The following is an 11,140-nucleotide window of genomic DNA, read 5'->3' as shown; positions in this document are numbered from 1 at the left end:
TGGGCCCAATTAGCCATTTTCTCTCCCCGGTGTCATGTGACTCATTAGTGTTACAAGGTCTCAGGTGTGAATGGGGAGTAGGTGTCTTAAATTTGGTGTTATCGCTCTCACTATCATACTGGTCACTGGAAGGTCAACATGGCACCTCAGCGCAGACACAGGCTTTTTAATTGGTTTCATTTGAATGACTGTAAAAGCCACTGCGTTATTAGATTATATTTATCCCCGCAGCGCGGCTGCTTACATCAGCGCTGAAAGAGAGATTAATGTACAGAATTTTAAACTGCGCTTTAATATTCCATTCAGATTTATCCAAACAGCTGCGTTGAGCCACTCAGATTGAGCTCTGTGCAAAGAAGATTTACCGCCATTACATGCGAGAACTGCACCACGGCTCTTCAAGGGTTCAAAAAAACCCTTCAATCTCTTGATTACCAGAGAAAATTACTTCAGCTTGTCACTCGGTTTGTAAAAGCACAGAACAAATGCATTTTGATTAATGCAAGATGTTTAAAAGCTCAAATGTGCAGCTTCAAGCACTTAAAATAATTGTTCCATACAAAACAAAGAGTGTTATTTGAGCTGCAAAGAGTCTAAATCATCTTTTTAGCGCTGCGGACTGCTGTAAACTAATTTGTTTTTAGAAATCATTTTCTATGGAAATTACACCACAAGCGCTGTCCGTATATGGCTTAAGTTGCACTGAACCCAGAACATTCCTCCAACAAAGCGTCGGATGCAAGGCGCTTTGAAACAGTGTTTACACAAAACAGCAACACTAACTGAAAGAAAACAGCCGACCGGCGTCCTTTAATGTCCCGCGGCTGCAGATGTCCAGCCAAACGCGGCCACATGTTTCAGCTCCAGTAAAAACACTTCAGCGCTGACATTAACAAGAGCCCTACGTTCCCCATATCAAATTCCACACGTTCGCCAAAAGACCATGCAACATTTCTGAGCACATTCCTGGCAGACGTGATACGCTAGAAGACAAATCACAGATGAGATCCCTTCAATATCTCAAATGTTTTCGCAATGCAGCAATGAGATGTTTGCTGTTTATGTCTCAAACTGTGCTCGGATTTACCAAGACAGTCTGCAATCAAAGGTCTCGATATGAACTCTAATCAGCATCTGCTGAAGATAAACTAGTGATATCCAAATGAAAAAGTCATTCTTTTGAGTCAGTGATTTGGTTGGTTTGGTTCACCAAACCGGTCTGAGCGATTTGTTCGTGGATTGGACTGAATCAGTCTGGGAAGTCAATGGTTCCTCAACTCAATGAGTCAGTCTAATCAAGTGGTTCTCAACCTTTTTTTTCACAGGGCCTCTCTATGGTCCAAGTGCAAGTTTCACGGGCCACACGCATATTATTTACATATTACGTCATCAATACAAACCAACCAGATTTATAATATTATAGCCTAAATATTGTTACACCTGGCTCAAAGATGTAACATTAAGGGAGACGACACGGCGGAATAACTTAAAACATAATATTTATTACAACGAAATATAACCAAAATCAAGAATCACAAAAATCAGTTGGCCTGTCGGTAATATCAGTCAGTATGAAATGCAGGTGAATGGATGCACAAGTGAAGTGTGGTCAGCGCTAGTGAATGGATGCAAAACAAAACATAACACCACAATTGGAGCACGGCTCTGGCAAACTGCTCGAGCAACAGAAGAGCAGCCACCCTGATGAACTCTCGCACCAGGTTTAAATACCAGCCATGACGAGCATCAGGTGCGCTCGTCACACTCCAATCATAGAACCTGCCACAGAGAAAAAGAGACCAAAACACCCAAACCAACACAACTCAATCCTAACACACCCCCCCTTAAAAAAAATCCCACATCAAAACTAATAATAATAATAATAATAAATGACATACTTAGAGGTAGGTCAACTCACATCAATTGGAGACAGAAACACCGTCTCTTCACTCCACCATGGGGGCACGTAACAGGGTGTCTTAGCTCGCAAAAGGCGCAAGCGCTGGCGTATAGGTGAAGCTTCACCCACATCCACATTGTGCTCTATTAAATGAGTTTGTGATGGAACATCTCCAAACAATGGAAACTCGTGTATCAACTGTGACAACTCTGCTCGCTGCAAAACAGATAAATGGGACAACAACCTCTCCAGATCTCTCAAAGTCTCAGAATTTTTTAATCGAGGTTGCATTACAGCATCGTCTAGAACCTTAACCCCTTCCTTCTCTCCCACCGAAGACTGACCCGACCCTTCAGTCACCGGACTGACCACCGCAGATGATTTAACATCAGTTTGCGGGAGAAAAAAGGCTTCAATAAATTTACATGACAAATTCGGGTTATTTTCTTTCTGTCTGGAGTTGCGATTTCATAATTAAGATCGGACAGTGCACGCACAACAGTATATGGTCCCACAAATTTCGCGCAGAACGGAGAGTCCACTAAAGGCAACAATGCCAAAACCTGATCCCCAGGATTAAATACGCGCTGTTCAGACTGGCGATCAAACAACTTTTTCATCTTTATCTGTGCCTTTTCCAAATTTTTCCGTGCTGCTTGACCAGCTAAAAGCAAGCATCTTCTAAAACCGTTTACATATTCAAGCAGACTTTTTGGTGGCTGTTTACCTTTTAACTGATCACCCACAACGGCAAGCGGACCGCGCACCTTATGCCCAAAAACTAGTTAATTTGGAGTAAAACCTAAACTAGATTGCGTGACCTCCCTTGCGGCCAACAAAAGCCATGGAATTCCTTCCTCCCAGTCTCGGTTTAATTCAACGCAATACGCACGTAAAAGAGACTTAAGCGTTTGGTGAAACCATTCCAAAAACCTGACTCTGAGGATGGTATGCGCTGGAACGGTGATGCTGAACTCCCAACTGCTTTAAAATTTCCGAGAACATGTTAGAGGTGAAATTCGTTCCCTGGTCACTTTGAATGACGTTAGGGATACCGAAGATTGAAATGAATTGAGACAGGGCTTTTACAACGGACCGAGTATTGATGTTACGCATCGCATAAGCCGCAGGGTAGCGAGTACTTTGACACATTACAGTCAAGAGAAATTTACTTCCCGACTTAGAGGGAGGTAACGGGCCAACAGTCTACTAACAGATGTTCAAAGGGTTGCTCCACTGGAGGTATTGGATACAATGGAGCCCGTTTCAGTGGCTGATTAGGTTTTCTGGTCACTTGGCACGTATGACAGGTTTTAATAAACCGAGAGATATCTTTTTTCAACAGCGGCCAATAAAAATGCTGCAAAACTCTGTCATACGTCTTTTTTACACCTAAGTGCCCGGCTATATCGCCGTGAGCCAATCGGAGTACAACATCTCTGAATTTCTCAGGTACAACAACTTGAACAAGTGACACACCACCGCAATCTTCTCTTTGGGCAAGCCACTTGCGCAACAGCACCCCATCATATATAAAGTATCCAGTCGCGGCACTATACACATCCTCCGGAGGGAGAACATCAGCAAACAAATTTTTCAACCCAGGATCATCCCTCTGGGCGATGACGAGCTCTGCACGAGAAATTCTAGACAACAGAGACAATCCAGGAGCGACCGATTTAACTGGTACGCAGGTATCACACAAGTTAACATCCTCATCATTCAGCATTTTGGTCTTAGACCGCGTCACAACACAAGACCCATCCTCAGATAACTCACAAGACCCTTGATCGGAAAAGGAAGACGGGGTGGCAATCAGTGAAGGGGCCCGTACCGGCCACACACTCTCACCAGCCAAGTTGTTGCCCAAAATGACCTCCACTCCCTCCACCGGCAAAGAAGGGCGCACTCCCATAGTCACTTCTCCATTGACCAACTGGGACTGCAAAATAAACTTGTGCAAAGGAACAGACAATGTTTGGAGTGCAATCCCTCGGATTAAAACATTCTTACCAACATATGAACTGGATGAAAATGGCAGTATGGAATCCAAAATGAAAGACTCTGAAGATCCAGTATCTCGCAAAACTCTTACCGGTACACACTCATGTCCCTCTAGAAGAGAAACAAACCCTTCCGAAATAAATGGTGCATACCCTGTGTTGTGTTTAATTTCAAAACAACTCCTTTTTTCCACGGACAGGTTTCCCGTACAGCATACAGACGGCGCATGCGGCAAGCAACTCGTTAAAAGCACAGGCGCATAATTTTTATTCTTGCCACGTCCCTGTTTGCTTTTAAGTACAGGACATTCATTCTTCCAATGTCCGACTTCCAGAAAATAATGACACATAGAATCAGATATCACCCTCTGAGAAGGTGAATTTCGATCAATTTCAATCAATTTCGATTGTTTAAGGTGAAGATTACCATTACCTCGATTCCCATAACTAAATCGATTCTTGTGAGTCAGAACGAAATCACCTGCTAATGATGCAGCTTCAAAGGCAGTGCAAGGTTTATTTTCGTTAATATACACTGCAATTTGATCGGGAACAATGTTTTTTAACTGTTCAATAACCATCATTTCGCGTAACTCACTGAATGACTGTACGTTCGATGTTGTACACCAGCGATCAAAATGGTTACTTAACTCTCGTGTAACCTCCACGTGCGTTTGTCTCTCACTTCTTCTCCAAGAACGAAAACGCTGTCGATAAGCTTCTGGAACGACAAAAGCTTTTAGCACAGCAGACTTTACACTATCATACTTCTTTCTTTCCTCTACTGAAAGAGCAGTATATGCCTCCTGAGCTTTCCCCACTAAAACAGATTGAATCATAACTGTACGGTCAGTCTCAGGCCATCCCCGTTCGTCTGCTATGCTTTCAAATAAAGAGAAAAAGACGTCCGGATCTCTCTCGTTGAACTCAGGCAACAATTTCAACATTAATTATATCAAAAGGACGGTCTGCGTGATCACTAAATGATCTGCCCTCACTTCGAAGTCTCAAACTCTCAACTTTTAACTGAAACTCTTGATTTTGTTGTTCTGCAGCTAATTTTTGCTCAGGTTTAATTTTTTCAAAGTCCATCTCACGCTGTTTCATCAAATCATCTAATTTACGTTTTTCTATTTCTATCTCACAAACACGCATCTCCTTTTCGTGCAACTGTTGCATTTCAATAAGCTCTTTCTGCTGCTCAAACGACAAACCAACGAATGAAACTGATTTTTGAGCTGCAGGATTAACCCCAGCTGTTACTCGTTTCGGCGTAATTAATAAAATCTGAAGATCGCTCAATTTGTTTCTTATTATTTCTCTGGCGTCTTCTTTCCTCTACTGAAAGAGCAGTATATGCCTCCTGAGCTTTCCCCACTAAAACAGATTGAAGCATAACTGTACGGTCGGTCTCAGGCCATCCCCGTTCGTCTGCTATGCTTTCAAATAAAGAGAAAAAGACGTCAGGATCTCTCTCGTTGAACACAGGCAAAAATTTCAAATGATTAATTATATCAAAAGGACGGTCTGCGCGATCACTAAATGATCAGCCCTCACTTCGAAGTCTCAAACTCTAAACTTTTAACTGAAACTCTTGATTTTGTCGTTCTGCAGCTAATTTTTGCTCATGTTTAATTTTTTCAAAGTCCATCTCATGCTGTTTCATCAAATCATCTAATTTACGTTTTTCTATTTCTATCTCACAAACACGCATCTCCTTTTCGTGCAACTGTTGCATTTCAATAAGCTCTTTCTGCTGCTCAAACGACAAACCAACGAATGAAACTGCAGAATTAACCCCAGCTGTTACTCGTTTCGGTGTAATTAATACAATCTGAAGATCGCTCAATTTGTTTCTTATTATTTCTCTGGCGTCATCTTTTCTCAAAACACAGCTGTTTTTTCGAACACAAATTTAATAACTCATCTGAAGGAGCTTTACAGAATTCTTCAATTGATGTCATAATTCACAAATCGAATTTACACAAATTAATCCAACAATCAATTCAGCCTACCTATACTTCTAATTACAATTCAGCTGAGGTAATTCTTATGGTCAAATTGTGCACACATTCTCCACCTCCCCACCTAATCTTAACAAAACCCTCTAACTAACTACTCCCAGTCTTCATGTGCTCCCAAGAGTCAAGCCCTTTGAAGCACCCAAATACCGCTGGCACAGAACCGAACAAACAGCTCGGAACTAACACCACGGCAGTGCACTCGACCCAGGAAACACACAAAAATAATAAATTAAAACAAAAAAACAACACAAAGCGTTGCTACAACCTAACTGGGGAGTATAAAGAAATACACAGTCGTTAAACCGCAAGAACTTTCCCTTTCAGAGCTGACCAAAATACGAACCCACGCTCCAAATCAATCTTTCCACCTGCTGGTCTCTCCCACCTAATTAATCACACAAATAAAGTTTAACATTGAACCAAATCAAACAAATTTAAATTGGACGAGCCCCCATATGTTACACCTGGCTCAAAGATGTAACATTAAGGGAGATGACACGGCGGCATAACTTAAAACATAATATTTATTACAATGAAATATAACCAAAATCAAGAATCACAAAAGTCAGTTGGCCTGTCGGTAATATCAGTCAGTATGAAATGCAGGTGAATGGATGCACAAGTGAAGTGTGGTCAGCGCTAGTGAATGGATGCAAAACAAAACATAACGCCACAATTGGAGCACGGCTCTGGCAAACTGCTCGAGCAACAGAAGAGCAGCCGCCCTGACGAACTCTCGCACCATGTTTAAATAACAGCCATGACGAGCATCAGGTGCGCTCCAGTCACACATGACACCGGGGAGAGAAAATGGCTAATTGGGCCCAATTTGGACATTTTCACTTAGGGGTGTACTCACTTTTGTGGTCAGCGGTTTAGACATTAATGGCTGTGTGTTGAGTTATTTTGAGGGGACAGCAAAGAGGAGGTTATACAAGCTGTACACTCACTACTTTACATTGTAGCAAAGTGTCATTTCTTCAGTGTTGTCACATGAAAAGATATAATAAAATATTTACAAAAATGTGAGGAGTGTACTCACTTCTGTGAGATACTGTATATATATATATATATATATATATATATATATATATATATATATATATATATATATATATATATATATATATATATATATATATATATATATATATATATATATATATATATATATATATATATATATACATAAACACATTACATTTCCTTGTTTTCTGCTAGAATAAATAAGTAGCTTGGGGTAGCCTTTATTAAAATTTTCCTAGTTGATCTTAATAAGTAAGTGTGAAATAAAATTAGGCAATCTTAATCATCCATCCATAAATATCCAGTAGCATGTGCAAAACATTCACTTAGTAAGGTGTATTTCACAAACACACAGTGATCATTCATTTCATCATGTGCAATACATGACAACCATGTGGCTTGCGCTAGCGCAGAGCTATTATGTAGCTTTGTTCAATTGACAAACGGTGTAAGTTAAAGGTGCAGTAGGAGATCTGTGAAAATGCTAACTTTAGCCTGATAGCACTGAAAGCGAATGTCCCACCCTCCCTGCAAATCACCGTCCAAAGCCATGCCCCCTGAACGCATGAACGCACAGACCAGACTACCTGACACTACATTACTACAACAGATCATGACTCATTCACCGGTGAGAAAACTTTATAGTACAGTTAGTAACAGTACTACAATATCAAACTTAAAAAAAAACTTTTTAGAAAACAGAATTAGATGCACCATTTTTCCGTTTGTGTATCTAGCAAAACTTGTGTGGAATAATGTTTCTTGCATGTCAGGGTTTCCACGATGACAGTCTGCTTGGCTCCGTTGATGTTTTTATGGAGACAAGTACCTTGTCCGACGTGAGTGTACAGGCGGACACAGGCCAGCGGAGTCGTGCTCGGGGGCAGCTGCCGCGAAGGTCACACGTAGGGGCTGCAGAGGACGGGCCGGTCGGGTTAGGGTTAGGGGGTACTGCGCTTAGCCAGACGTATCTGGACTGATATCCGAGCTGTTCCTGATGCTGAGGAGAGCAATAGGCAGTTCCGTTATGCTGCTTACCGTCAATTTGTTGTGTGGCAATATGGGGCACTGGGACAGGGGCACAGGGTGGTCATTCCCAGCTGCTGCGTGTGGACAATACGTGATCGTTTCCCTGACCCCCATGGACAGTATCAGGGTTATGTTCCACAAAGATTGTAAAATATTACAGAGATAATGTAGATGGTGTGTTCAAAAAACAAAATAATTTATGTAACAATACGTAATGTAGACACTTGATAGAAATATTTGTACAAATTCTCTTTATTTTTTTGACTAAGTGCTCTTCGCAAACAAATTTGTTACTTGTTCTGTGGAACTTGTAATTTTTTCTAATAAAGACATATTTTGTTATCTTGAAAATTCAATGAAAACATTTCTGTACATGCACAACAATGAAAAATACAATATAACAATGATGATCCAAACAAACATCTTAAATTTACATATACCCAGTACATTATAAACACAGCAAAATATACTGTATGTATATGCTCACTTTCTACAAACCAGAGGTTATCAAATTTGGTTCTTTGAAGCCACTGTCCTATTTTTTTTTTCACATTGCAATCAAACACACAAGAATAAGGTAATCATAGTTTTATGGTGTAAAAAAAAATATATAGTCATGTAAGTTGGATCCAACTTTGAGTCTAACACTGCAGACATGTTGATCTTGAAGGCTAGCATCCCTGATGTAAAGTAACAAATACAGTGTTGGATGACTGCTCAAGTTGTGCATGTGTCCTGACGTGTGTTGCCAGGGCTGTCTACAACTGGTTTTAAAGGGACTGTCCTGCAGAAAGAAATATTCACAATTGTATTCACAATTACATATCAGTGAATACATACACATAAAAAATGACTAGTTGCAGCAAAGAAGGTGACAGCATAACACTGAGTAGTAAAGTAGTAAGGCTGAGTAGTAAAACATTTCAATATTACAATAATTATTGAATCCTTCATGTCATGGGCCAGAACAAACAAACTAAATCAACTCACCTGTCCCTCTGCTGAGTTGTGTCTGCAACAACTCATGGGTGCTTGGTACATGGCCACCAGACAGAACACCAAGTAGACGTGGATCACCTGGCCTCAGGGATCTTCTCAATGGCATTTCCTCAGTTCTGGATAACTTCTTCATCAGGATAGCGCTCTGCAGGTCTGCTATGTAACTGTAGTCCTTCTCTACTTTAAGTGCGTATAACCTCCACCTTCGGGATTTTTTGTTGTAAATCTTTCCATATCTGCAAAAACAAGTCAGAAGTAATTTGACATGGAATGTCTACCTGTTAATCAGCAATTGAATTGAAAGATAATGCATTGCACTGAAACAATTCGTTATACAACATACTGAATTGAGCCATCAGCTCTTCTCTTGGCTGGTCTCTGAATGTGGTGGTTATAGTCCAAGCCTGCAAGCATAGTGCGAGCTGAGTATACAGGAGGTGAGAAACAGAAGCGCTTGCTAGCATACATAAGTATATGGTTGTGAAATGACTCAAGCTCGGAAGTAGACCTGTGGACATAAAGGAAAGAATGCATTGTATTTCAGGTTGTTGATATGCAATCTCAGAACATATAATGGCAACACAGTGAAATGTCCATGAACTATCTGCATAGGGCAAAGTCAGTAGTGCATAGAACTTTACTGTCAAACCTGAAATGTAGGTATTTGTGCACATTCTTCAACCATCGTGCATCCAGAATTAAGCGTGTGAGAGTCTGATGTGCCTTGGAGCCTTTTTCAAACCACTGTTTGTCTCTCTGCTCAACCAAGGGACCATGGTCATATGATCCCAGGGCCCACGCATGTTCTCCTGCAACATGGTGCAGGAGTCCAACCCATTTGTCCTAAAGTGAACCGGTTACAAAATTACTGTGACATTTCTATAATAACACTGAACCGACAGTTTGTTCAAAGTACAATACACAAAAAACTCACAAGATTAAATGATATAATTTTGAGGTCTAGGCAACACTTACAAAGAAATAATCATAGGTGTCTGCCACCTTGCAGCAATACCAAAAGTGGTTGCATATGTCCTTGTTCCAATGTAATAAAATATTGCAGTCCTTTTGCTGCCCTGCCTGCACATAATTCATTATTAAATTAAGCTGTGTGTAAAATTTCATAGCTTGTACCCATTGTCAATTTATATTTTTTTATTTAGGTTATGAAACATTTTTTATTATAAAATGTACATACAGACCTACCGCAAGGATTTTTTTACTCAAGCTTTTAGCTCCATGCCAGATGTCGAGTGTGTGTTGTACACCACTGTCTTTGTATTTCCCCATGTCTGTTGGATAAATTGAAAAAATAGAATGTATAAATTTTACTTGACACATTTTCAGATGTTACTCCATGCTTGTTTTTGGGTTAGTGTATCAACCACAAACAAAGCAAAATACAATACAATACTCACTGAAGAGGGCAGATATTTGAACATGGGCATCGGTGCAAAACTCCGTAACCTTGAGCTCCTCACAGAGTGTCTCAAAGGTACGAATGAAGGCCTCTTTCTCCATTACAACCGAGTTCCTCTGTGTTTCTCGCTTGTCTATGTTGACTATGCTGATCATTTTTTTGGACTCATTGTCCATGGCCGTGTATGTGCAGTATTGTGCACAGAATCCTGGACTGTCCATCCTAGCATCTCCTACAAATGTAGATGACAATAATTAGGTAAAAGCATGACATGTCCTACCTATATATTCTAAGGAAAAAAAGGCAGCACTACCGACTGACAATGTATCACAAAAGTTTTATCAGTGATAACACTTGCAATTATTTTTTAGTATTACTCTCTTATGTGTGAAAGTGTTTGTGTGTCTCCAACTAACCCAATACTACAATTGGTCCTTTTAAGCATGTTGGGAATACAAATGTATTATAAACATACTACTTGAATTTCAAGTATATTTTTAATACATTTAATACTACGTCTTTTTCACCTGGGCATACATGATAATTATCGTCAGTTAGGTCAGTACAGCCACTTACGTTGTATTTTGAATGTCATTGAACTCATCCGCAACATCTTTTTCAAGTACATATTCACTACACGGAGGGAAAAGAAATACGATTTGAAAAATTACACATATATAAAATAATAATTTTAATAATAATAATTAATAATTCAATTACAACCTTAGATCCCCACTGA

The 11,140-nt window shown here is 40.1% G+C and overlaps 1 long non-coding RNA gene across 1 annotated transcript; it reads right to left on the bottom strand.

Moving 5' to 3' along the window:
* Window positions 1-10,197: 10,197 nt before the first annotated feature.
* On the bottom strand, window positions 10,198-10,838 carry LOC107700094 (uncharacterized). Its single transcript, XR_001635520.1, has 3 exons — window positions 10,818-10,838; window positions 10,400-10,633; window positions 10,198-10,273 (listed from the first exon to the last, which is right to left on the bottom strand). It is a non-coding gene; the product is annotated as an uncharacterized LOC107700094 (long non-coding RNA).
* Between the last annotated feature and the right edge of the window lie 302 nt (window positions 10,839-11,140).

This window comes from Sinocyclocheilus anshuiensis, unplaced genomic scaffold, assembly GCF_001515605.1.
Source record: "Sinocyclocheilus anshuiensis isolate Anshui unplaced genomic scaffold, SAMN03320099.WGS_v1.1 scaffold1352, whole genome shotgun sequence".
NCBI lineage: Eukaryota > Metazoa > Chordata > Actinopteri > Cypriniformes > Cyprinidae > Sinocyclocheilus > Sinocyclocheilus anshuiensis.
This window is presented reverse-complemented; position numbering and strand designations above follow the sequence as displayed.